The sequence below is a fragment of the Pleurodeles waltl genome, chromosome 12 (genome assembly GCF_031143425.1).
Source record: "Pleurodeles waltl isolate 20211129_DDA chromosome 12, aPleWal1.hap1.20221129, whole genome shotgun sequence".
NCBI classification, from domain to species: domain Eukaryota; kingdom Metazoa; phylum Chordata; class Amphibia; order Caudata; family Salamandridae; genus Pleurodeles; species Pleurodeles waltl.
In genome coordinates, this window is record NC_090451.1 from 353,010,274 (window position 1) to 353,035,784 (window position 25,511).

General features: G+C 45.1%; 1 protein-coding gene across 6 annotated transcripts in view; it reads left to right on the forward strand.

The window, feature by feature from the left end:
- Window positions 1-25,511, forward strand: part of SLC7A9 (solute carrier family 7 member 9) — a 971,101-nt gene that overhangs the window by 288,600 nt on the left and 656,990 nt on the right. For 5 of the 6 annotated variants that reach the window (XM_069216551.1, XM_069216555.1, XM_069216556.1 and 2 more), the window contains one exon: window positions 16,468-16,564. The exons of the other annotated variant lie outside the window; for it this stretch is intronic. The gene's annotated coding sequence lies outside the window, so the exon portion shown is untranslated. The remainder of the gene's footprint in view (window positions 1-16,467; window positions 16,565-25,511) is intronic. 6 annotated transcript variants of the gene reach the window in all.

A 25,511-nucleotide genomic window follows, 5' to 3' on the forward strand; every position in this document is an offset into this window, starting at 1 on the left:
GGAGAACAGTCTGTATGTCAAGTTAGAAAAATGCGCATTCAATGTCAAGACAGTGGAATTTTTGTGATTCACGCTTTCCCCTGCAGGAATAACTATGGATGAGCAGAAAGTAAATGCAGTCACCAAATGGAAATCCCCAACCACGTTATAAGAAGTCCACAGCTTTATTGGTTTTGCAGATGTTTGTTTCAGGTTCATCCAGAATAGTACCTTTCAAGTGGTCTGAAGAAGTAGAGGAAGCATTTAAGTCACTGAAAGAGAGCTTCACCACTGAGCCTATGTTGCTTCACGCTGATCCTTCAAAACCTTTGTATTTTGAGACTGATGCATCGGATTTGGCAATTGGAGGAGTTTTGTCTCAGAGACATGAAGAAACTGGCCAGTTACATCCTGTAGCTTATCGTTCCCGAAAATAGACTCCATCTGAGGTGAACTATACCATACCCGAGAAAGAATTACTTGCAATCAAAGATGCATTCAAAGAATGCAGACACTATTTAGTGGGAGCTAAACACACAGTCATGATGTTCACAGAACATAGAAACTTGAAGTTCTTGAAGTCAGCTACAACTTTAACTCCACAACAACTTTGATGGTCATTATATTTTGCTGACGATGATGTCATTATCACTTATAGACCTGGAATTGAAAATGGTAAGGCAGATGCTTTATCAAAACTTAACACTGAAAATCCAAAGAATTTGATTGAGGTTCAGAAAATAATACAAAAGCAAAGGTTATAGGAGCCACCTCCAATAGAACACCTGAAGAACAAGTAATTCAGTTAATGAATCTAAAGGAAATGAAAGAGTGGGCACATTAAGATCCAAAAAGAGAAATTTGTGACCAGTTGCCATATCAAGATGAAGCTTTATATCTTCCCACTAAAGAATTACAAAATAGGGCCTTATATGAATGCCATGATAGTCCTTTAGCAGGTCATACAGGAATCCTTAAAACTGAAGATCTAGTAAAACGGAACTTTTGGTGGCCACAAATGCGTAAGAATATCCATCGTATGGAAGAACCTGTGAGACTTGTGCTCGGAGAAAATCGGAAAGACAAGCCCCCAAGGGTCTGTTACAACCATTATCCACCCCACCCCATGCCTCTGACACTTTAACTTTAGACCTGATAGTCAACTTACCTTTTAGCCAAGGTTATCATTCTATTCTAGAGTACGTAGATTCTTTTATTAAGATGGCCCACTTCATTGCTTCAAAAGCTATACCAACTGCTAAACAGTTAACACAATACCTAAACCAACACATAATACGAATCCACGATATTCGAAAAGTTATATCAGACCAGGATTCTCAATTTATTTCTAATTTCTGGAAGACTTTCACTAGTGGGTTAAATATGGAAACTAGCTACTCCACTAGTAATCACCCAGAAACAGATTGGCAAACTGAGAGGACAAACCAAGATTTAGAACAGTACCTCAGGTTGTTTTTAGTAGATCAGGAAGGAGATTGGCCAGAATGTCTGTGTATTGTTGAATTCGCTCATAACAATGCAAAGAATGTATCCACAGGTTATTCCCCTTTCTGTTTGAACAATGGTAGGCATCCAAACTGACTAGTACATTCCAAGGATGTAGCAGTCCCTGCAGTGAAAGATATAGTCCAACACCTGACATTAGTGCACCAATCTGCAGTAAAAATATTAGCACAGGCAAAAGAGCATTATAAATTCTTTGCAGACAAGAAATGGAAAACAGAACCAAACCTTCAGATCAGAGACAAGTTATGGCTCAGCTCCAGACACCTTAGACTCAAAGGAGATCGGAAATTCCAACATTGTTTTGATGGGCCTTATCCCATCGAAAAAATCATAAATCCGGTGACGTTTCATTTGAAACTACCCAAAAGTGTTAAGATCCATCCAGTCTTCCGTGTCTCATTGCTAAAAAAGGTACCACAGAACTTAAGAACTACACTTCTGCCTAAACCACGACAACTAGAAGGAGTTTTACAATTCAAAGTGAAAAGAATTTTAGATTCAAAGAGAAGTGATTCTGGGAGTTATATACTGATGTACATGCTGATGAGTTGACCAAAGCTTTTCATCAAAATGTTCAACAAAACCACGACCAAGAGGACCTTCTTTGTAAAGGGGTACCATCAGGATCCTACAAAGAATTCCCAAGCTCAAAACACAGATAATCAGTGTGATTTCACATGATTAAAAACTTCAGTTAAAACAAGAAAAAAAGACAAATGGTTTGAGAGAGAAATGGTACCTCAGAAATCTCAAGATGGCCGCTAAGTCAGCCTTTTCTACTACACTGTAGTTGTTTACTTCTGCAGCTCAGAATAGAATGGTGGAGTGCACGCTAATTCATGAATGCACACTTCACTGAGGTAAAGATCTGATGTTTAGCTCATTTCGTTGTGCTCCATCCTGAAAGTTAGTCAGGGTGGTGGCACTTGATTTTCTATTGTTTTTAGAGTTTGTTGCGGGTCCTGTGAACAATTCCACAAGACACTTCCAGAGCCAGAACAGTAAAAAGTGTAATGTAACAATTTTGGGTTGCCGCAGAAAAGAACCATGAGTAGTGTCATGATACCAAGCAAGTGTTTTTGTGAAGTAGTGTTTCACTCACTGAGAGTTCAGTAAGGCCATCAAGAGAAGTAGTTAAAAGAACAACTGTTTCAAATTCTGAGCTTGTCTGAGAGAGTAGTCTTTAATATTGAGTACCTGACTACAGAAAGCACTTTCAAAAGAAAGAAAGAACACAATCACAAATAGAGATGTTTTAGAAAACATGAAGGAAAAAACAAGATAAAGAGGAAGTTACAATAAAACTCAATACTTATCTGACTAACAAACCTCTCTGCGTCTCTCCATTTTTATAAGACTGTTTGAAGACACTCTGGAGACTTGAAGGTAATGAATGTGTATATATGTGTATATATATATATATATATATATATATATATATATATAGCTTCCACTCTCCTCACTTGAAAGAATTCTCGGACACTCGTGGATGCATTTGCCAATTGCAGATTGTAGGAGGCTGGCCTGGCTTGTAGTGGGTACCAAGGGGTACTTACACTCTGTACCAGGTCCAGTTATCCCTTATTAGCGTAGAAGAGGTGTTTCTAGCAGCTTAGGCTGATAGAAGGTAGCTATAGCAGAGCAGCTTAGGCTGAACTAGGAGACATGCAAAGCTCCTACTATACCACTGGTGTCATATGCAGAATATCATAAGAAAACACAATACACAGATATACTAAAAATAAAGGTACTTTATTTTTATGACAATATGCCAAAAGTATCTCAGTGAGTACCCTCAGTATGAGGATAGCAAATATACACAAGATATATGTACACAATACCAAAAATATGCAGTAATAGCAAAAGGAAGTAATGCAAGCAATGTAAAGTTACAGTAGATTGCAATAGGAGCACATAGGTATAGGGGCAACACAAACCATATACTCCAAAAGTGGAATGCGAACCACGAATGGACCCTAAACCTATGTCAGCTTGTAGAGGGTCGCTGGGACTGTAAGAAAACAGTGAGGGTTAGAAAAATAGCCCACCCCAAGACCCTGAAAAGTAGGTGTGAAGTGCACCTAAAACCCCCAGAGAGCACAGAAGTCGTGATAGGGTGTTTCTGCAAGGAAGACCAACACCAGCAAAGCAACAACAGTGGATTTCCGGACCTGAGTACCTGTGAAACAAGGGGACCAAGTACAAGAGTCGCGACAATGTCAAGAGTGGGCAGATGCCCAGGAAATGCCAGCTGAGGGGCAAAGAAGCTGCCACCGGATGGTAGAAGCTGTGGATTCTGCAAGAACGAAGAGGGCTAGAAACTTCCCCTTTGGAGGATGGATGTCCCACGTGGTGAAGAAGCTTGCAGAGGTATTCCCATGCAGAAAGACCGCAAACAAGCCTTGCTAGCTGCAAGGGTCGCGGTTAGGGTTTTTGGATGCTGCTGTGGCCCAGGAGGGACCAGGATGTCGCCACTTGGATGAGGAGACAGAGGGGGCGCCCAGCAAGTGAGGGAGCCTTCCCAGAAGCAGGCAGCACCCGCAGAAGTACCGGAACAGGCACTTAGAAGAGGAATGAACCGGAGTCCACCTGAAGTCAGAAAAGGGAGTCCCATGACGCCAGAGGACAACTCAGGAAGTTGTACACTGCAGGTTAGAGTGTCGGGGACCCAGGCTTGGCTGTGCACGAAGGAAATCCTGGAAGAGTGCACAGGAGCCGGAGTAGCTGCAAATCACGCGGTACCCAGCAATGCAGTCTAGCGGGGGGAGGCAAGGACTTACCTCAACCAAACTTGGACTGAAGAGTCACTGGACTGTGGGAGTCACTTGGACAGAGTTGCTGAGTTCCAGGGACCACGCTCGTCGTGCTGAGAGGGGACCCAGAGGACCGGTGATGCAGTCTTTTGTTGCCTGCGGTTGCAGGGGGAAGATTCCGTCGACCCACGGGAGATTTCTTCAGAGCTCCTGGTGCAAGAAGGAGGCAGGCTACCCCTAGAGCATGCACCACCAGGAAACAGGCGAGAAAGCCAGCAGGATGAAGCGATACAAGGTTGCAGTAATCGTCTTTGCTACTTTGTTGTGGTTTTGCAGGCGTCCTGAGCAGTCAGTGGTCGATCCTTTGGCAGAAGGTGAAGAGAGAAGTGCAGAGGAACTCTGGGGAGCTCTTGCATTCGGTATCTGAAGAATTCCCCAAAGCAGAGACCCTAAATAGCCAGAAAAGGAGGTTTGGCTACCTAGGAAGGAGGATAGGCTAGTAACACAGGTAAGAGCCTATCAGAAGGAGTCTCTGACATCACCTGCTGGCCCTGGCCACTCAGAGCAGTCCAGTGTGCCAGCACACCTCTGAATCCAAGATGGCAGAGGTCTGGGGCACGCTGGAGGAGCTCTGGGCACCTCCACTGGGAGGTGCAGGTCAGGGGACTGGTCACTCCCCTTTCCTTTGTCCAGTTTCACGCCAGAACAGGGCTGGGGGATCCCTGAACCGGTGTAGACTGGCTTATGCAGAGATGGGCACCATCTGTGCCCATCAAAGCATTTCCAGAGGCTGGGGGAGGCTACTCCTCCCCAGCCCTGACACCTTTTTCCAAAGGGAGAGGGTGTAACACCCTCTCTCTGAGGAAGTCCTTTGTTCTGCCTTCCTGGGCTAGGCCTGGCTGGACCCCAGGAGGGCAGAAACCTGTCTGAGGGGTTGGCAGCAGCAGCAGCTGCAGTGAAACCCCGGGAAAGGCAGTTTAGCAGTACCCGAGTCTGTGCTAGAGACTCGGGGGATCATGGAATTGTCTCCCCAATGCCAGAATGGCATTGGGGTGACAATTCCATGATCTTAGACATGTTACATGGCCATGTTCGGAGTTACCATTGTGACGCTATACATAGGTATTGACCTATGTATAGTGCATGCGTGAAATGGTGTCCCCCCACTCACAAAGTCCGGGGAATTTGCCCTGAACAATGTGGGGGCACCTTGGCTAGTGCCAGGGTGCCCACACACTAAGTAACTTTGCACCCAAACTTCACCAGGTGAAGGTTAGACATATAGGTGACTTATAAGTTACTTAAGTGCAGTGGTAAATGGCTGTGAAATAACGTGGACGTTATTTCACTCAGGCTGCAGTGGCAGGCCTGTGTAAGAATTGTCAGAGCTCCCTGTGGGTGGCAAAATAAATGCTGCAGCCCATAGGGATCTCCTGGAACCCCAATACCCTGGGTACCTCAGTACCATATACTAGGGAATTATAAGGGTGTTCCAGTATGCCAATGTGAATTGGTGAAATTGGTCACTAGCCTGTTAGTGACAATTTAGAAAGCAGAGGGAGCATAACCACTGAGGTTCTGAATAGCAGAGCCTCAGTGAGACAGTTAGTCATCACACAGGGAACACATACAGGGCACACTTATGAGCACTGGGGCCCTGGCTGGCAGGGTCCCAGTGACACATACAGTAAAACAACATATATACAGTGAAATATGGGGGTAACATGCCAGGCAAGATGGTACTTTCCTACACAGATTTAATATTGCAGATGGTTTACACCCAATTGGAAAACGCATCCATGAGTGTCCGAGAATTCTATATATATTAAAGTAGTGAATAAAAGTGTAGTAGATTTTCTGTATTTCTTTATAGTTTCTTGAGCCTTCTCAAATAGAATAAATACCACACATATTAATGAAAGGAAGGTGTAGACTTGTATAGAGCGGTACAGAAACCTGAAGGCCAGTGAGGCAGTCTCCTCTTTATTTCTCCATCCACTTTCCTCATTGGAGTCTTCCTGTCTCTGTTATCTTGAGAATGGGCTAGATTTTAAGAAGGGCATTGGGTTCAAGCATCTTTCTGCTCCTCTGCAAGTAATAGGTGAGAACAAGAGTTTTCTGACAGGACTAAAATCTACCTTTCTGCCAAATTTGCTGTAATTCTGTCCAGCGGTTCGAGTTGCAGGCCACTATCTATCTATCTATCTATCTATCTATCTATCTATCTATCTATCTATCTATCTATCTATCTATCTATCTATCTATCTATCTATCTATCTATCTATATGTCCAAACAAGCTGGTCTTATAAAGAAGCACTCAATCTGCTGATACCAGCATGAGGTTAAGAGCAAACACCCTCATACGTTTTCACCACAAATTGCACTGCGCTCCCAGAGGTACTATATGGCAATTCTCTAAAAATAGGGAACATTGATAAGTTTATTATTATGCATAATGATTCCTACGTGTGTTGGACACTAATACCACAAGTATCAGGATGCCTCTGCAATTATAAAAGCCAGGCTAATTGGAATAACGTGTGAATGCAGGTCAGAACCACCTGAAGAAGAAGAAAGTTGAAATTCGTTGTGGGATCTGAGAAAATACTTTGAAAAAAATCTGCCATAAGATGGCATCTTAAATAAATGAGAATTGCCATGTAGTACCTCTGGGAGTGAGAGTGCAGCGCAATTTGTGGAGACAAAAAAAATAAACATATATATATATATATATATATATATATATATATATATCAAAAACCAAGTTGTCCTCATGTGAAAGCGCACTCCCAACAGGTTATATAAACGGGAAGAAAAAGTAAAGCCAGCAACTCACAGTGAATTTTATATATATATATATAGTAAGCAATTGGTCATAAATCACACGGTGCACACAAGCTGCCGGTGCTAGTGGTAGGAGGTAAACCAATCCTCCTCAAATTATAATTCCAAGGAAAAGAAACCACTGCACTCCGTTTCTCCTGAAAAATTAGCAGTGTTTAATCCACACCAATAAACACCAACACGTTTCAACTCCTAAGAGTCGTGTTCATGGCTGGTGAGTCCTTTTCTGATATTCATTAAATACTACTACCACAGTGAACCCATAGTGAGGTATTCTGGGACATGTAGTTCAACAAATTAAAATAGAAACCAATGGAGAGTCAAGAAAATTAAACTCAAATGTCACGGTAAACAAACCATGCCCAATATGCGAAACCATATACAGTTCCAATGACACTCTTACATACTACATGATCTAATTAAATAATAGTGCAGTGTATCTCCTGATCATAGAAAAATGGTTTTCATTGTCCATCAAGTCATAGATCAACGACTTATGAGTCTTATATAGTTCACGTTGTATATATATCCTTACATATGACCATAGCTGTGAACAGTAACAGATTATGGCTGAAGTGGAGAGGTGGATAATCCAGTCGCCTCTGGTCTGCACATCCGCGCCTCCTACACCTGCCAGTTGGGAGGCCCGGGGCCGAGGACCTGGACCCGGGAGGGGGTGAGATCTCCCCTATCTGTCAGGCTCCCCCCACTATCCTCCCTCGGCCTAGACTCCTCACCTCGAAGGGCGGCCCGTTGCCGCAGTCATCAGGCATCCACAGGCCCTCTGCATGCCGTGCCTGCACTTTGTCTCCCTCGCGGGCCCAGTCTGCGTCGCCCGCTCTAGTTTAGGCCCCTCTTCCATCTGGTCGGCAAGTGGGGCAACAGTACAGTCCTTCATAGCCCCTCGCCGCAAGAGCCACAGCAGCGTCACCTGCCATCTTGGCCTTCTTCCTGTCCGGCCCTTCTTTGTTGTCGGACCAACCCAGACGGCCCCGCAGCCTCCAGCTCTTCTGCACCGGGCCTCCCCATCCCCCGCTACTTTGGGGGGCCAAAACGTCTGTGGCCCTGGGGGTAATTCCTCAGCATGGTCCCGGGTGGGGGATTCCGGTGCCGGAACTCCTCGCCTCTGCGCCCTACTGCACTGGTGCCAAACCACGTCTCCCCCTCTACCCGCCTAGTCTTGGTGCAAGAGCCCCAAAGAGAGCCCGAGCAGAGCTAAAAAGCATTTTTTCAAAAAAAGAAATTGCAGCAAAAATAGCGACTATTCGCAAATTTTGCAGTGATTTGTCTTTTTTTTTTTAAAACAAAAGCAAGAGTGGTCTCCCGTGCTTGGTTTTATTTTGCCCTGGGTGGGCCAGATCCTGGGGGCATATTTTTGGAAGAAGGGGTTGCAAGGGTGCCCGCTCCTAGAGCTTACTAAACCCCTGGGGACCGCAACCTCCCCGGGGCTATGAATATAAAGTATGTGGGGGGCACACAGCACCCCCCCGCGCCCCTGGGGTCCACCACCTCCCCAGGGCCAAATACAATAATAATAATATGGGGTGGGTTCCTGGGCCCCAAGGACCACCACCTCCCCGGGGCTTAAAGTCAATAATAGGCGGGGCCAATGCCCTACTGGTCCCCAGGGACCACCACCTCCCTGGGGCAATATAATTCTAGAAGAATAGGGAGGAGGGCCCAGGGGACCGCCACCTTGTGCAGGGAAAGAGATTAACACATTGCTCCTGCAAGCAGGGAGCTACTGTTTAAAGCAGCTCACTGGTTGCGGAAGCAGTGCTGGCTAGTGCAGGAGACTGGAGCCGGTGCCCCACTGGGGTCTTGAGGCCCACCCCTGCGTAACTATTTGAAGGGTGCCCTAGGTTGGGCACTCTTACATACGTGGTCTGGCCCCAGGGGATGGGGTCCTCAGGACCAAAAACAGCCTGGGGGGACCACGTTCCCCGACCCCCTTTTTAAATGATGTGTTTGGCTTTGGGGAGGTTGTGATCCCGGGGCCTCGGTGGGGGTCAATGCGGCCCCCCTTAAAAAATATTTCAAATAGCCCCAGGGAGATGGTGGTCCCTAGGGTGAGGAGGGGTCCACATGATCTCCCCCATATTTTTTTTAATGTAGCCCCAGGGAGGTGGTGATCCATGGGGAATGATGGGGTCCATACGGCCCCTCATATATATATTTTTTATGTTGTCCCAGGGAAGTGGCGGTCCCCTAGACCTGGAGAGAGGGGGGTCTGCGCTGCTTCTGCATATAGTTTTTAAAATGTAACTCCGGGAGGTGGTAGTCCCCAGGCCACAGAGAGGGGGGTCCGTGCAGCGCCCAAATATTTTTTTTATGTTGTCCCAGGGAGTTGGTGGTCCCCTGGACCTAGGGGGGTCTGTGTGGCACCCCTTAAAAATATGAAAAATAGCTCCGGGGAGATGGTGGTCCTTAGGGCAAGGAGGGGTCGACATAGCCCCCGTCATATTTTTTTAAATGTAGCCCCAGGGAGGTGGTGATCTGTGGGGAATGATGGGATCCATGCGGCCACTCATATATTTTTTAATGTTGTCCCAGGGAAGTGGTGCTCCCCTGGACCAGTCTTCGTGGCTCCTCCATATAATTTTTAAAATGTAACTCTGGGGAGGTGGTGGTCCCCAGGGTACGTAGAGGGAGGCCCGTGCAGCACCCAAATATTTTTTGGTAATTGGTGTAGTTAAAGGGGGTTAGCTGCAGGGACTGGCCACAGGCTGGAACTTTCAGTCAAGCCCCGCCATCCTTGGCCATAGGCTATGCGTGACACGGGGTTGATGTAGTTAAAGGGGGTTGGCCGCAGGTCATAACCTGCGGCAATCCTGCCCTCATCCCCCCACCCCTCCCCCGGTGCACGGCTAATGGCCGTGCGTAGTGCTGCTATAGATGGTGGTCCCCAAGGAGTCTGTGCAGCCCCCCTCATTTTTTTATTATGCGGTCTCAGGGAGGTGGTGGAGGTGGGAGCTCCAAACCGTTTTGGCCATGCGTGGCGCATGGTTTGGAGCTTAAAAGGGGGTTGGCCTCAGGGCCTGGACTTAGGCCCGGTCTGCAGCCATCCCCAGCTGTTCACTGCTGAAGGCCATGCATGGCACAAGGTTAGATGGTTATACGGGGTTGGCTGCAGGCCCTGTAGCAAAGCCTGCCACTAATAGCTGAAGGCTGTGTGGGGCGTGGGGTTGGTATAGTTAAAGGGGGTTGGCTGCTGTACCTTGACACAGGCCAGGCCCTGCATCCAACTCCTGGCGTACACAGCCAAAAGCATGCGTGTTGTGGGGTTGGTGTAGTTAAAAAGGATTGGCTGGAGGTCGGACCCTGCGGCCAAACCCCACTGTGCACAGCTAAAGGCCATGCATGGCTTGAGGTTGGGTGGTTATAGGGGGTTGGCCTGGCCACAGGTGGCGGTATGATTAACGTATAGTCATTAAATTATTTTACATTAAAAAAAAAACACAGAAATGAATTGAAAAATCCAAAAGTTACAGGGATGTTATAGTTAGCATTGGAATTTACTTGCACAAAACCATAGAAATTCAGCAGTTATAGTTAGTTATTTCAAGTAACTATATCTCCCGCCCTAGTGTAACTGTAACTCTCACTGTCGCCATGCACTGCTAGTTATCCCAGATTTTACAGTATTCCTGACATACTGTCCATGCCCTGGGTAAAGCACTGGTGACATAAAGTAGTTGACCAAACCCTTTCAACTGTGTCCCTGAGAGTGTAGCCTTCAAACCGTCCTTTGTAATGTTTTGCTGTTTAGTGAATCCCCAGAACCTTGCACTAACATCCTTTGTGTATGTGGGACACATGTACATTTATAGGCAGCATGTAGCAAATGTGTAAAAGTAGGACTTTAAGTGTGAGTCTTAGTACTGAAACCAGTGGGACCAATTTTCACTGCCCTTGGTTTGGAGTGGCACAAGATGGAAGGTGTAGATAGCTTTCCCCAGACAGTAGGAGTGAATTATCTGCATTGCACTCGCTAGAATACTTTCAGAAATTCCATAAAAACTTTTGATAGCAAGGGGCTGCTAATCAGTCCTTCCAGAACACTGCCTAGTGGTGGATTGTAGGGGTGAGGGATAGGACTGTGGTTTCTTTTTTGCAAGGTGAGGACATTTCTAGGTCAGGATGGTCCTTTTAGCTATCCCTGATTACTGCTTCATAGAGGTTGATGATAGCCAGGTGCAGATAACTCACACTTCATTGTACTTGTGTCATGGGTGCTCCTGTTTGGAGACAGTCTTAGTGCTACCTGTTGTTTAAAGCATTACTCTACACAAAGGATGTGCTTGGAGAGAAGCCTGTGAAGGACCCTTGAAAAGAGAACCACCCCAAGCCGGTTGTCAAGGTTGATACAATGGATTTACATCCCCAATCTAGAAATTGTGTATAAACACGGAGCCCAAACCACCCCACTTTGTTCCATTTCTAAGTCTTTCAAGACCAAAGAAGGGGGTTCTCCACAGCATACTTGAAGGACAGCTGTATATCCAGGGGTGGTGGATGCCTAACAGCTAGTCTCAAACAGGTAAGGGCACATTACCTAAAGTCTTCAATTTCTGCTGCGGGAGCTGAAGATCTACCTAGGGCCTGCCTGCTGAGAGAGAGGAGGAGTCTGCCCCTGCAGGTGGCAAGTTCATCAACTAGAGGAAGAAGCCCAGTGTGTGAATGGACTGAGAGAGAACCCAGTAGTGACCTGTGCTGAGAGGATCCCACAGTCTCTCAGGTCTTGGAGCTTTCTGCTGGGATGCCGACAGCCTAAGTAGGCTGAATCCATCGTACTGGCCAGAAATGGCTGCTGCAGCTGGGTCAAGTGCCAGAGCCAACACTTGGCGCTGAACTATACCGGGCTACCACATGAGAAGCAATGCAGGCTACAGCCTGGCTAACTGAAGCTTCCAAGGACTGACTCCAGCTATCACTGCCCCCAACCTTTGGGTGGAAGGGAGGGGAGACCAGGACGACAGATACATACTAGTGAAGCACAAAACATTCAGAGACTTGTGGGGTGCACTAATTCATGACCCTTTCATAATTCCTATGGGGAGAAGCTTATCAAGGGTCTCCCAGATGGGTGATAGCACATAGGGAAACCAGATGGTGTAGCATCACATGGAAAAATCATCACCAGGATCACTGCCTTTTATAGTGTACTGAATTGTATAGTATTTAGTAATGGTGAGAGATTAAAAAGTACTTTCTTTTTTCAAACAAAAATAAACACACACAAGTGCTGGGCTGGACATTAATGTCAATTTGTCTGTTGATTAATCATTGAGGTCAGAGCTTGTGTCCCTAAAACATCCTCTATGCAAAGTCTGTGACTGCTTGCCCTCACTAACCTGAGAGTTAACTCTGAGTAGTACTTGGCCAGGGTTGCAGACTTATAGTAGGACTGACCCAGGCCACCAGTGGCAAACAGCCTGAACCACAATAGATGGGGCTCTGTAGCTCCTGTCTCTGCTGTGGCCTGCACGCTTGGTCTTACAGTACCCCAACCCTTATCACCCTTTTACCTCTCATGCTACCTAAACTGTAGTACCTCCACCTCCACCTCCGTACCTGTACACCTACGTAGATCTTAGCACCTCTGTCTCCTACTTATATTCTAGTGTCTGTGTCTGTGCTTGCTTACACCTTAGCTCCTCTACTCCAAGCTATACTATTGTATATTTATCACTGCCTATACCCTAGAGCCTCTGCCCTTAGTTATCCAGTCATACCTCAACTCCTGCTTCTAGGCATTACAGGAAAGGGGATGAGCTCTTGTAGCAAGGAATATTCCCAGGTTATATCCCCTCACCTCTTGGAAGCTGGCTTTCAGGCAGAAACCAGACTCAATGAAAAGCAGTCCTCTTGACTACTCTGCGTAGCATTTCCTTTGTTATTATACAGAACTTGCAACTAATAAAAGTAGTGGGTTCCACTGTCATACTGTCGAAGCAGACAAGGAGTATGGATCCACTGTCTCTATTTTCAGAATCGGGTTGGGGTGGTTTTACGTTCAAGTCTTTCCAGGCTCCTCCCCAGACATAACCTTTGTGTAGAGTGATGCTCCTACCCACAGGGAAATCTCCAACCATAATTACCCATAACAGAAGCAAATAGAGTTGTGAGATTACTACACATGGTTGTTACCAGCCATCCTCAATAACAGTCAGGCCAAAGACAAAAGGTTGGCCACATCCAAAGGGTGACTTTTACCTTGCACAATAGGTTGTGCTCCCACTCTTCAAGACCAAACTGAAAAGTATTTCTTGGCTGAAGTAGGAAAAAAACAAAACCGGCTTTTATTGCTCATTGTGTCCAAATCACTACCGCTCACTTACCAAGCAGGAAAATACAATGATCCTGCATTGCAAGTACACACTGTGAGAAAAGGCCTCTTTTTGACAAGGTTAGTCCCCACTTTTTGCCTGATGTATGATGTAGCCTAGAAATTGTAGTGCCCAGGGCCCCTGCTAACCAGATTCCCTAGGCCAGAGCTCTTTCCCTAAAACTGCTGTGATGCATTGGCTCAATTGGATACTCCTTTAGCTACTACTATAGGTCCCTAGTAAAAGTTACTTAGGTACCCAGGGCATGGGGTACTATGGGTAGGCCCATGAAGGCAGCAGCACTGATTGTATCACCCTCAAGGGCCATGCATCCAGATGCCCCAGCACTGCCATTGCAGGCTGGGTGTACTGGTGCAAACCTAAAACACAAACTCGACATGGCACACTGCCTCTGTGCCCTGTCCACCATACATGACATATACAATGGGTACGACACCCCCCTGGAAGGCCTTACAGCCCTAAGGCAGGGTTCACCATATCATATGTGAGGGCATAGGTGCATGAGCAAAATGCCCCCACTGTGTCCTTGCCAAACTTGGGACATAGTGAGTGAACAGAGCAGCAATTTTAATACATGTGCGGAACACTGGTCAACACAAGTTTCCAAGCTTCATGCTGGCCCCTCTGAACACTGGGTTGTTTGGTATCAAATAACTCAGAATGATAAATTCAAATTGCTACCAGTACTGGATTTATCGCTAATGTACCCAGGGGTCACCTTAGAGGTGCTCCCTGCTAAAGCTAACCCCCCTGGCATGGCTACTGACTGGCTCTATCCAGCCTGCCACCTCCAGACATCCAATCTGCAAACCTTGGTGGAGAGATCTGTCTCCCTGGTTTGTAGAACAGTGCCCTTACGGGGTGAAGGGGCTAACACCCCCCCCCTCAGGAATGTGCACTGCCGTGGTGGCAAGCTTCAAAGGGCTTACCGCCTATGAAACTCCACCCCCAGGCCTGCTGCTAGCAGCAGATGGTCAACCCCTTTTGGTGGGAGCAAAGGTAGGAAACTACACAAAGGGTAGGAGGAGTGGCACCACTGCTAATGTGTTGCCTGTGAGGTGGACACTCCATTTAATTTTCCTCCATCTTTGATGGAAGGAAAATAGCCAATCAGGGATGGGGAATTGACCCTTCCTACAGGAAGTGGTCACTGTAGTGGGTGTAGCCACCCAAAGGTAAGTGTCCCATTGGACACTATCAGGTTCCTCCTAAAACGCCCACTAGATTTAGTATATAGTGGGCACTCCTAGACCAGCTAATCAGATTCTACAGACAAAAAGAAGACCAGCACCAGGAAGATCCAAGGAATAAGAACTGTGGACCTGCTGCACAAAGGAAAGGCGCCAAACCCTGCCTGCTGCAACCAGGACCCAACAATTGCTGCTGAGGAGCTGCTGGACAACTTCAAAAAGTCTAAAGAAGCCCAAAGGACCTCCAGGCTTCAAACATCGTCCAAGAACCCCCTCCAGAGTGGAGGTACCACTTTGCAACAAGAAGAAACCTACAAAACAATGAGGATCACTTCACTTACCAGCCACTAACTCCTGAACCAGAAGTCGCAGCTGGAACCGTCAACACCCCAACGACCGCGAGGACAAACCCTGCAAGTGTGCCAAATTTGATGACACTATGCCCTCCAGTGGTAGAACTGTACCAATACCCTGGGTATTGGTCAGCTGATGTCGGACACTAGGAAAATCAGCCCCCCGGGGCTGAAAAAGGCCTAGGAGGAAGCCCCAGTCGAGGTACTTCAAGAACACCCCGGACCTCCTGCCAGAGTGCCCCCGTTGTCCAGCAAATGACCTTTGAACCGACTTACCTCCAGCTCTAAAGGGCATCTTTGCACACAGCTCCTGGCTCATTGATTCGCTCTGTACCCGGTGCCCTGTGCCCTGCAGCGAAGAACCTGCTGTCAAGGGGACCCCAAGGAACCACCTCTAAACTTACCTGTGCAGTCCTTTTCCAAGTGGTCCCCCGCAGTTGCCCTGCACCAGCTCCAGAGACCTTTCACTGCTGCTTCTGTCGGAACTGGGAGCCACCTGAACTTCTCCAGCTGACAAAGTGTGCCCAACTACGACCTTGACCAACCTTCAAAAGAAGTATTTGGTAAACCAGCTGTACGATTTTATATGTATTTTTAAAGGTGGTTTTCCATTGATTCCTATGGTGCGTAATTACGCACAAAGACTATTTTTATTAAACTTCAAAAAGCCATATCTCAAAAAGTACATAACCAATTTTGATAATCTTAATCTTAAAAATTACTTAAAAATCTGAAATATGTGTATAAATTGGTCTCAAGTTATTCCTTTGAGTGTGTGAGTTGCAAGATTGCTACTGTGAGTACAACAAATGCTTTATACTTCTCCCAGATTGGCCTAACTGCTTGCCCAAGCTACTTTAAAAATGAGAGCATTAGGTGGTCTAGTTTTTACCCTCTGTAAACCAACAGTTGCCTGGATCACCTGCACAGTGTACTTAGCTTGCACACTACATAGTGGGACAGCCTCCTACACTCACAAAAGTTATCTCCGTCTACTGACTAATGCCTTCAACGCTTATCTAAATTAATGTCCCCTCAATGGTTACTACAAGCAATGGTTTATCAGAAAACGCAAATCGATTACTTTTGACTACAAAAATCTAAAACAAAGCAAGAAAAACAGACTCACGCTTGAAATAACGCACATGTTCCTAACCTTTAACTATAAGCTGCAAGTGTTCCTTTGTGCATGGAAAATAAAATGTGCCGATGCTTAACTGCGTAGAAACTAGCGCTTTGTTAAAACGAGGCGAGGACTGCGCGCATTTGCACATTAAAGGAGTTCTAAACATTAACCGTAAGGTTGTTTTTGCACATGTAAGTGAAAAAGAATTGAAAGATGTGTTGTAATTAGCCTTCAGCTAACAAGGCCTTCACCTGACAACATTTCCTTGTGCAGAATCTGCTTAATAATTACTGTGTGGTGGGTGACCTCTGTACTGAAGGCTTTTCCTTCCCCCGTGCTTTCAGCTGTTCAGCCCGGGTGTACCTGCCCACACCACACAGTGGGAACTGAAGAACGGATCCGAAGAGCGTCTGTGCCACACGTAAGCAGGAAACCCCAAAGGTATGGAGAAATGTATTCCAATCTCACATGTCATTAGGGATACATACATTCAGGCCCAACCTGGCCGTAAGGGGCATCAGGGGTTTTCATGGTGGGCTAGCAGGGTGGGGGTCTGTTTCAATGCTGCCGGGAGCTGGCTTTGTTCCTGGGGGCTAGGCTGGCAGCCTTTCCTGTCTGCAGCGCTTCGATGTTTCACAAACAATGTCAAACAAATGGTTTTAAAACGTGACAGTCATATCAACCATTCTCGCTTCAAAACTATTTGTTTTATCATTTGGATGGTTCAACCGATCTGCAGCGTCATCACAGCAGTGCTGACCTTCAAAGCTTTAGGGGGAAGGTATAGAGGGGTCTGCTGCTGCTTGGCCCAGAGTATGTATGTATATACACACACACATACACAATATTTCTTTACTAACAATGTTTCATTACAAAGTTCACTAACAAGAATGTTTCATAACAAAGTACACTAAAAACCTAGTACAAATAAGATAAAGCATCTTCAAAATTCATTGTAGTGTATTTTTTAAATTATAATATGACTCGTGTAATGCATTTTACTGAAGCATATCACAATATACAATTAGATTAAGTGACAATCGTTAAGTACATTTTTTTTAAAATATATTTTATTGGATGCGTGAGAAACAATTCATAGAGACACTGGGAAGAAGGGAAAAAAAACTCCCATAAGGTGCAACAACAATGCAATATATTTAGAATAAAGTGCTTTGTGCCTTAATACATGTATAAAAAGAATTGAATCATTACTATTTCACCAGTAAGACTAGCTAATCCATACATATGTTGAGTGAGGCAGGGCAGAAAAGTACTACCTAGACCTGACGCAATCCCCAAAGAGCCCCCATATTGCCTGCCCCTTGGTCTAGCCTTCCTCCCCTTACGTTGATATAGTGCAATCTCCAGATGATATATAGATAGGAGTCGCCCCAGACGTTGCTGAAATGATGGAGGTTGTGGGTCTAGCCTTGCAGCTGCAAAACACATTCGACAGAAAGCCATTGACATAAAGATAAAAAACATTTTTTGTCCTACCATTTCTACTTCCTCTGATACTCCTAAAACCATAACAACCGGTGTAAGCTCCACATCGTATTTTATCACCTCCTTTAAAAATTGTTTGATTTCCCCTTTTAGTGGTTCCAATCTTATGCAGGTAGCAAACATATGTATGAGATCTGCCCCAGATACCTGACATCTCGGACAGTGAGTCTTCACCGTCCTCCCCCATTTGGCTATTTTAGATGGAGTAAAATATAGATCATATATTGTTTTATAATGCAGTGCCTGCAACGCTGATGAACTTAAACTAGTACAGTCATGTTCAAAGGATTCATAAAATTTAATGCCTCCGCTATTTAAATTAGCTTCCCACTTCTTACTATATTACTCAAGATCATCAGGTTGCTCTCTTATGAGTATTGAATACAAAGAGCTTATTGACAGCCGGGCTCCACATGTTATCGTCTCCATGAGTGGGTTTTTTGCCAACCCCACCGGCCCGCCAGTTTTCTTATATAAAAAATCTCTTATTTGCAAGTATTAAAAAAATTCCCTTTGCTCCAGCCCATACCTTTCTCGAAGACCCTCAAATATTCTCATCTCTGTTCCCTCCTAAAAATCCCCTAGCCTCTGAACACCCTGCAAACCCCATTTAGCGAAGCAGCAATCCTTAAATATCTCTGGAAGGGAGAGGTTGTATGTTGGCGTATACCGGTTAAACCTACCAAGTCCTGCTTTGTTATGCCAGGGGTTCCAGCATTTAAAAGCGGCCTCTAGTACCTTAAACCACACTTTATCATAGTAGCTGGGCTCTACCAGTGACAGCAATCCACCATTAGATATCGGTCCGATTAGTAGCTCGTAAATATTTGGCTGCTATCCTGCCCCTGCCACGCCTCCCTTGCTTACCATCAACGGGCTCATATATTGAAAGGCAGCATCCAATTGATATTGTTTTAAATTTGGTAAGGACCATCCCCCTTTTTCTCTAGGTAGGGACAAATATTTACTAGCTCTTCTACACTTACCATACACCCAGATAAATCTTGTTACTAGGTGATCTATTGCTATAAACCATGACTTTTCAAAGTCCAGGGGATTGCCCGAAACAGATATAGCAGCTTGGGAATGAACATCATTTTGATCATATTGTAACGCCCCATTATAGACATGTGCAAGTTGTTCCATCTGCTGAAATCTTGTTTAGCTTTCCCTAAAATCGGCGTCAGGTTTAGACTAACTATCTGTTCCACAGTGGGACTAATGTCTATACTTAAATATACTGCACGGTCCACTCTACAGGAGTTGTGAATAGTCGGGTATTTATTAACCAACAACTAGGGTTTTCCTCTATTCAATAAATACCCAGAAAACTCTCCAAAATTACTTGCCACCTTCTCAATTTCCCTTAGAGCCTGGGTACTCGCAAAGATTTTCCCGGGGGCCAACATTTTGGTCTGTGATGTGACCGAGGGCCGCATTGAAGCGAGCAGGGCGGTAGTGGTGGTTGGGGGTGTGTTGGAAGTAAGGTGGGCTTATGGTAGTAAAGCATAAACATCTAGTGGCTGAAGTGCACAAAGTCAAACCAGAAAACCAGGCATTAATCTCGGCTTCCCCACTTTACCAAACTGTGTGATCCTATGCAATTTTTCATTCCACTTTCCCTCCATTCTCACATATAAAAGGACTAGAAACACAGGACTTCAGGATGAGTGGTGTATGAAACTTTCTCCTGTGTCTGATTTAATAAACAATATTGTTGTTCATGTATAACACAAAACCAGGCCACTTAAAGGGCCACATAACCACTGACTTGCCTCTTAGTCCACTATTGCCATTGTTTCCAGGGTGGGGAAAGAATGAATGTTTCTAGATTAATGTTTTTAAAAAATCACTTTTTAAAAAAACAACTGTTCTGCAAGTTAATAAAATACACTTTTTCAATTCTGAAGAGACTTATCATATTTGTACCCTTTTACTGCAAGATGTCTTAAAAAAGTATTCGTAAAGTTAAGGGGTGCAGGACACCCTAGTTATATCCTTTTTTTTTTACTGCAATTAACCTGTAAATAAATGCCTGTTTAGTTAACATTTTTTTTAAGGTTAGTGCTCAGTCTGATAAAAAACAGCTCAGTGCTCCTATTGACCAAGGGGCCGCATGCAATGGCCTGAAGGGCCGCATGCGGCCCCGGGCCGTACTTTGAGTATCACAGCCTTAGAGCTTTGTCCGGGTTGGCTGTTACATCAGCTGTATCATCTGCATAAGCTAGTATCTTGGTGTCCCATCCATACCTATTGACCGGTGAGATGTCTGGGTTCTCTTCTAGCTGCCTCAGCAAGGGATCAATGTACAGTGCTAACACCAATGGGGAGCATGGTCACCCCTGTCTGGTGCCCCGCCCAATTTATATAATGTCGGACTGCCCTCCCATTAGTTGTATCTGAGCATTCGGATGCCCATAAATAGCTTTTATTGCCCTCACAAAATTATCTCCCAATCCATACATCTCCATGACTCTCCACAAATAGTCCCAATTCACCCTATCGAAGACCTTTTCCGCATCTAATTGTGCCGCTGGGATAGGTGTTCCAGCCACACTGGTTGCATCAAACAGCGCAAGGACTCTTCTAATGTGGTCATTGGTATCCCTCCCGGGAAAAAAACCTGTGTTGATTGTGTGTGACTAAGTTCTTAATAAAAGTAGATAAGTGTGATGCAATTTTTTTTAGAATAGACCATAGTATCACTATTTATTAATGTAATGGGCCTATACGAGCTAGGATTTTGCTGTTTTTTTCCCCTTTTCTAGACATACTACTATATCAGCAGTTGCCCAGGAAGGGGGAGCTTTGCCACCTTGTTGCACCTGGATAAGCAGTTCTAGCATTACAGGCAGCAATAGAGTCTTGAAATATTTATAAAATTCAATGGGGATTGCATCCTTTCCTACATTTTCCCAGAGGGCAGTCCCAAAATAGCCTCCTTAAGTTCATCCATCCTGATCCTATCCCCCAGTGCCTCCTGATTCCCCTCCGTGATTCTGCCAACCTCTATAGTACTTAAAAACGTATTCATTGCTTGCACATCTACTGGAAGGGTAGCCTTATAATGTTCTGCATAATACATACAGAAAGCTTCCCTCATATCTTCAGGATCATAAGCAAGCCTTCCCTGTAGGTTTTCAATTTCTCTGATAATACCATTGGCTACCTTTTGGCGAGCTCGTACCTCCAGTAGGCGACCCACCTTCTCACTATATTCATAACAATCAGTGCACCTTAAGAGGTATTTGTTTGCCATTTTTTTTACTGAGATTTCATTAATTGCTGCTTTGGCAATAGCAATCTTCTGTAAGGCAACATTCACCTCCATGCCCCCCACAATGGCTAGCATGAGTTGATTTTCTGCCTCTTTGAGCTTTGAATATGCTTCCTTATTCTGACTTTGGGTGTGCTTCTGCCTTCTAAGATTGAAACTCAAAGTTTCTCTACGTACCCCTGCCTTTAAGGTGTCCCATAAAATCTCCACTGGGGTGGTCCCCCTATTAATTTCAAGAAATTCCTTCAACCATACATTCATATGGCGGTGGTATTCTGGATCTTTCAAAAGCCCTCTCTCAAAGGTCCACCCCCTCCTATTACATTTAGAGCCCTCCACATTTATTTCTAATATTAGCGGGTTATGGTCTGAAATAAACCATGGGTATAATTCCATGCGTGCCCCTGTTAACAATTAGGGGGGGATAAAAAAGTAATCTAATCGGGCCAATTTCATATGTGGAGCTGAGTAATACGTGAATCCAGGGTCTGGCGCACACACTTCTGGCCAAATATCCACCAGTTCTATTGCTTTTTGTAACTATAGAGAACTTTATATACTCTGGGTTTACGTCCCTGATATTTGTTGGAGTTGGTACACATTGAATCTTTTAAACCATCCCAAGAGCAGTTAAAGTTCAGATCTCCACATATTACGTACGGGGCCGGCGACTCCACTAATTCCACCAATATAAAATCTAACACTGAAGGATCATCCATCACTGAGTCATAAAGAGAGCATAAAGTAAAACACCCTTTACTATATCGGTACTCTACCATGACCCATCTTCCATATATATCTGCTATTCTTTGTGTAAACTCACATTTCCCGCTACCAGCTAGAACAACTACCCCTTTGGTCTTCACATTCTGTTTGGCATATATCACTACATTCATTCCCAAGGGAATCTATAATGGATCTATTGTAAAACTCAACATGTGTTTCGTGTAGGCAGTATATGTCTGCCCTTAATGTTTCAATATCCTCAGCGATTTTCCACCTTTTCTGGGGATTATTTAGCCCACATATGTTTATAGATGCAATTTGCATTTTAGCCATTTGCCCATCGACGCTCATATATTGCCCTTGGGCTCGTACAGTTGTGTATAGTCATATACATTTCAGCATTTCTATCCACCAACTTCTTACACCATACATCACACTTCAACATTCTTTGTACCTTATTATTTCCCTTTTTCTTTTACAATATGTTCCTCCCTCTTCATCCTCTGCAATAGCCAGTTCCCAAACATCCTTTTTTGTAGATGCGTGCCCTCCCCAATCCACCCTCCTTCCTCCTCCTTTTTCCCCTTCCCAGCCCTCCCTCCTCGCTCCACGACCTCCCTCTCTCACTTCCCTCCCCCATCCCCCCCAACCATTGGAGCAATCAGACCCCCTCCGGTCTGAATGATGGTTCCCTGAATACCGCCTGCAGGCCCCCCGATTGGGCCGTGCCCCTACCAGAGAAAAGTATATATTAACACCCATTCTCATTGTCAGTGTCCTTTCTGTTTCTGTTCAGGTTTTAGGGGATTCTGCAAATTCAATTAATTCAGATACTCTTTTGCTTGGATCTCGTTTTCAGCCTTGCTGGGGCCATCTGCGCTCTACAGTAACATGACAGTAGTCTGGTCGGGTGAAAAAGGCAAGGTTGTCCATGCATCTGAGAACATCTGGGTGGACCTTTTCAAAGATAGCTTGTCTTAATTAATTACCAAAGAAGACCAATATGGCTCTTGGATGCTTGGATTCTGGGCTGTGTCCTCTTACTCGCCTGATTGGTGGAAATCTACGGGCCCTTTGTAGTTACACCTCACAGTCCCATTTCGTAAGTTCTGGGAAGGCTTTGTATAGGAGATTGATCATAAATGTCCTAATATCATTGCCCTCCACGTCGTCTTCTATGCCTAAAAATTGCAGGTTATTTCTCCTCTGCCGATTTTCGTAGTCTTCCAATTTCCACATGATATCAATTAGTTGCCCTCCTTGTGTTTCTGCCTGCTCTTTCAATGCCTCGACCTCTGCCTCCATTATAGACACTCTATTCTGCACTGTGTTTAATATTTCTTCTATTTCCCCACAAGTCTTAGCTACCTTCTGCACCATGACCTGTAGCTGTTTGGTAGCCATCCGGGCTCTCTGACTCTCCGTTCACATTTCAGTTTGCAGCTCCTTTATCGTGCCATATATCAATTGTAGCATTGTTTTATCTGTGCTGCCTGTACTACTTATAGTATCATCCATAGTGTTCTCTCCTGTAACACTGTTAGGAGATGGGATAGTCTCAGGGCCTTTCTCCTGGCTAGAGAGTCTAATTCCATAATAGTCCCATTTAAGGGTCGCGGCACACCTTCCTGAGATATCCGCCCTAGTTGTTAAGCCAGATTTCATCTTTGTGCGTCTGCGCTGTCGCTGTTTTACTGTAGGGCCTATAGCTGATGATAGGCTCTCAGAACATGACAAAATGCTTTCTTCATCTTCACTTTGATTACAACCACTACTAATGGCCTCTGAATCTTCGGTTAGTGAGTAAAACTTAGCTCCTCCGTCCTTAGACCTGTCCATATTCTTTCCACCTCATTCAGTCTTTCTTGTCTCAACCAACATCTTGGCCTTCTGCGGCTTGGCAGCCTTCTAGCCTTAGTTGCTTACTATTTCTGGCACGGGTTCCATTACTGTGAGATTCTAGGGGCTCATCAGCAATGTCATGAATGTCTTGAGTGCCTTTTTTTATAAATTTAGTTTTGTGGCTGCATGCTTGCATTGGTAGTTGCCCGGGTGGCTGTCCCGGTTCGTTCAATTGAGCTCCTGAATTTGTCTAGCTGTTTCTCCTCCCGAGTTTGTGGCATGTCGGAGTCCAAACTGTCCCGTAAGGACACTGTACTAAGTTGTGGCAGCTCCTCTTTCAGCTCCGAATTCTCCTTGCTGCACATTAGTGTGTCTTCAGGCGTAGGTGAAAGCTCTGCGTTACCGTTCTCTTGTCCTCCACTCGTAAAAAAGTTAATTATTGCGGTCTGCGGCCTGCATTTTGCTCTGTGATAGATCTGAGCCCGCCTACCCATGCTAGAAGTGTCTTTAAAAGCCCCACTGTCAGTTTTACAGATTGATTTAATTGCTCCTGTTATAGACCTCCTATCTACCGGGCAAACACTGCTGCAGTCCTTTGTTGCTCGAGTTTCATGAGCCCCACTCATCGAGCGGCCATCGGCGATAATGTTGTCTCCTTTCGCCTCCTTTTCTCCAGTGGTCCGTATGCCCTTAGGTGCCATATCCACTTTGCGGGAGCTAGACTGCACTCCTGGCCGTTTCCTATTAGTGTGACAAACCTCCTTGTTACTGTGTTCCAATGCTCTGCCTTTCTTGCTATGAGACAGAGTATGCGCCTCACCAGTGAGACCATAGAGTGCTACCTGGGGGGCTGACTCTTTGCCCCCTCCGGCCCGACCTGCTCGTTAAAGAAGTCATGAGTGCCGTAATTTGTGGGGTAATTAGCAGTGCATGACAATGGCGAGAGTTACCTTAGGGCATGAGTTACAGTTACATGAGATAACTCTAACTATAACAGGGGAATTTCTATGGTTTTCTACGCTTAAAATGTGAGGCTAACTAGAACATCCATGTAACCTTTGCTTTTTAAGTGAATTTCTGTGTTTTTTTATTCTATTTCCTAACTCTAACATCCCTGTAACTTTTGTTTTTTCCAGTGAATTTCTTTGTTTTTTTAATGTAAAGTAATTTTCATCACATTACATTAATCCAACCACTTCCTACAGCCAGTCCCTGCAGCCAACCTCATAGCAACTCAACCCTAAGAGAGAGAGAGAGATATGAGATATTTCTGGACAAATAGAAAAATATTTTTTTCAGTTAAAAAGAGTGAGATCACCTTTCAGTATGAACCTTAAACTTTTGAAATTTAAAAGAAATTAAAAAAGGAAAATGACCACAGACCCACCTCGAGTAGAACCTTCAACTTTCAGTGCGAGGATCTGCGAGTGTAACCTTTAGGCCATAGGTGACTCCCTACTGTGATGGTTCCAGGCATACCTATGACAGTCAACCCACACATGTGATTAGAAAGAAATGTGAATGTGTCATCACTAGGAAGGTTTACCAGTCAAAACACCAGTAAATAAACAAACACACTGCCAAGTGATACTAGGATTTGACCCTTCAGCCTCCTGAGTGACAGCACAAGACCTTGACCTGTAGGCCAGAAGTGACTCTTTTCCGATCTGCATCCAAACGTAACTATAACATTCGTCCCAAGCATCTTGCTAGTCTTACTCTTTCTATTCATTGTATGGAGATAACATTGCAATGACAATATCTCTCTCTTTCTCTCCAATCCCATTATAGGATGGAAAAGATAGCTAGAGAGTGACAGGACCATGTGGGAGCCTCAAGGCCCCCGAAGTCCCAACCGGCTCCCCGCTTCCTTCTGGAGCCGCCACTGCTCCCACAAGCAGGGAGCTTCTTTAAATAGGAGCTCTCTTCTTGTGGGAGCAATGTTTTCATCTGTTTTCCTGCACGGGTGAAGCCGAGTCCCAAGATGGCTGCCAACACTTCCTTGTTGAAGTGTTGGCAGCCAATCAGATCCCTGCA